General features: G+C 37.1%; 1 pseudogene; it reads left to right on the top strand.

The window, feature by feature from the left end:
* The first annotated feature begins 1091 nt into the window (after positions 1-1091).
* LOC105712346 (charged multivesicular body protein 4a-like) lies at positions 1092-1841 on the top strand (annotated as a pseudogene).
* The last annotated feature ends 870 nt before the right edge of the window (positions 1842-2711 follow it).

The raw sequence follows: 2711 nt of genomic DNA, 5'->3' as shown, positions 1-2711 counted from the left end.
GTTTACAGCTTATTTTTAGAGAGAGATTCCCACTCTGTTGCCCAGGCTGGAGTGCAGTTCCGCAAGTATCGAACCCCAGAGCTCAAGTAATTCTCCTGCCTCAGTCTCCCAAGTAGGTAGGACTACAGGCAGGCATCATCACACTCAGCTCATATTTATAGCTTCAAGTAGAACATAAACTTTCTATTTCCCAAAAGGATTTATTTGATTAAGTTAAACACTTAATTTAAGAAGTATCTTTACAGGAAAGCTATAACTAATTTAAGTTTGAACAAACTAAATTTACTTATTTGAAAAACAGAATTTTAATCCATTAGTATTGGCTGTCCTCTTTTAAGGTATAATGTATTAATATTTCTTAAATCAACCAACTTCAACAACACCATTCATATTCAAATGATTGGTTGTACAACCTCATATCTCTTATCCACCTGATTTTCTTGTACTTCCTGTATTCTCATAATTCTCTCCTTGCTTTGTCCTGTAATCAGGCTCTCTTCATGCTTTGGCATAACGTAAAGATCAGAATGAGGCAATGTGTTAGATTTTCCTCCTTCCTTTACCATTTTATGTATGTCCTCCCATGTTTGTGTGTGTGTGTGTTTTCTATAATCAATATCCTATTTCACCCAGCTTTTAAGTTGAGTTATCTCAACCTCAAAAATGCCATCTTCTTACTTACACACACATCCTTTAAGACCTCCCTTTAAACTGATGAAATTTTATTTCAACGAATGTCGATTAGACTTGACAGAAAAATAATGTATACTTGAATTAAACTGCTTTAATTATGCTTTTTCACTACTCTGGCAACTAACCTTGACCAGATGTGTGGAACAACTTAGTAAGGTTTTAAAATAATTTGAAGTTTTAACATATTGAAACAGAAGGCTAGTAATGTCAAAGTCAAATAATCATTGTTATTTCTAGTAAACATAATCAAAGCATTAAATTGAGTGAAGACGAAAAGGATAGTGAGCTAGACAAAGATATCATTTTCAATAAATATCAAATACAGTTAAGCCAGGTATTACTTGGACACTGACCTCAAATGAGTATGGCCAGTGGTTTAAAATTAAAATTTTTGGAGGATGCCAAGTGGCGGAGGTGGGAGAGGCGAGTGGTCTCGGCAGGCTCTTCGGGAAGGGGAAGAAGGAGAAGGGGCCAACCCCTGAAGAAGCAATACAGAAACTGAAGGAGACAGAGAAGATACTGATCAAGAAACAGGAATTTCTGGAGCAGAAGATTCAGCAGGAGCTACAAACAGCCAAGCAGTATGGGACCAAGAATAAGAAAGGCTGGGTCAGCCACCCTACAGGCTTTGCGGAGAAAGAAAAGATTGGAACAGCAGCTGGCACAAACCAACGGGACTTTATCCACCCTGGAGTTTCAGCGTGAGGCCATTGAGAATGCCACCACCAATGCAGAAGTTCTTCGTACCATGGAGCTTGCTGCCCAAGGCATGAAGAAGGTCTACCAGGACATGAACATTGACAAAGTAGATGAACTGATGGCTGACATCACAGAACAATAGGAGGTGGCCCAGCAGATCTCAGATTCCATTTCTCGGCCTGTGGGCTTTGGAGATGATGTGGATGAGGATAAACTGCTGGAGGAACTAGAAGAGCTGGAGCAGGAGGAATTGGCTCAGGAGTTGCTAAATGTGGGCAACAAGGAGGAAGAACCCCCAGTCAAATTGCCTAGTGTACCTTCTACACATCTGCCAGTAGGGCCAGCTCCCAAAGCGGATGAAGATGAAGAAGCACTAAAGCAGTTGGCTGAGTGGGTATCCTGATAAGTCTGGGCTTGTCTTCCTAACGCTACCTTTGTTGGTCCTTTTTCCTTAACTGCCAGGACTGAGCTAAAGGAGGATGACTTTTTGGGGAAGTCCTGCTAAGGGTGGTAGTGTGACCCTGCCTGAAAAAGGGTCTCTTGCCCTCCCAGCCCTGGCTCAAATCTGAAGGATCTTGCTCCAGGAGGAGCCCTTGGGCTCCCTTCTTTTTGATAGCAGTTATAATGTCCTTGTTCCCAATAAAATTGGACAGATAGAAAAAAAAATTAAAATTTTTAAAGTTAAGCAAGTTTTTAAAAAATATTTTAATAAGGATGATTTGATTATATGTATACTGTAACTACTTTATATACAAATGAATGAATTTTCACACAAAGGATTTAAAGCAATTGAAGACAACTAATTCAAAAACAACTTGCAAATTCATTGGCTATGGTCCTAGACATGGTTATAAGCCTCTGGTTTACTATCGGTTTGTAATATTATATACTGTTATTAGTGCTTATGAATAATTGTATGTGTAGGTTAATCTATATAATTTATTCACTGTCATATTTCATTAAATACCAGGAATTCAGTCAATGACAGAATTGTTTTATTTGTAATTAAAATAATTAAAGGTAATATAGTAAAGATTATTTTATAATGGTTGAACACAAAATTTTTTTATGAATGTGTAGATTATCCATTAATACTATAACTTTTAACTGTAACATTATCTGATGATTACCTGTGGATTAAAATAATCAAATGTAGACTTCTTTCGATTTTAATTATTTTGGTCTAAGTCATCTTTATCCACTTTCAAGGTCTCTCAATAATTATAATCTAGTAATTATTCCTAGCTTAAATTCGTCAAATTCTATTTAATACTGCATAATTTGAACAGCCATAACATCTTACCTGCAAGCTTTATACA

Source organism: Aotus nancymaae, unplaced genomic scaffold (genome assembly GCF_030222135.1).
Source record: "Aotus nancymaae isolate 86718 unplaced genomic scaffold, 86718_ANA_hifiasm-v0.15.2.pri h1tg000048l, whole genome shotgun sequence".
Taxonomy (NCBI): Eukaryota; Metazoa; Chordata; class Mammalia; order Primates; family Aotidae; genus Aotus; species Aotus nancymaae.
This window is presented reverse-complemented; position numbering and strand designations above follow the sequence as displayed.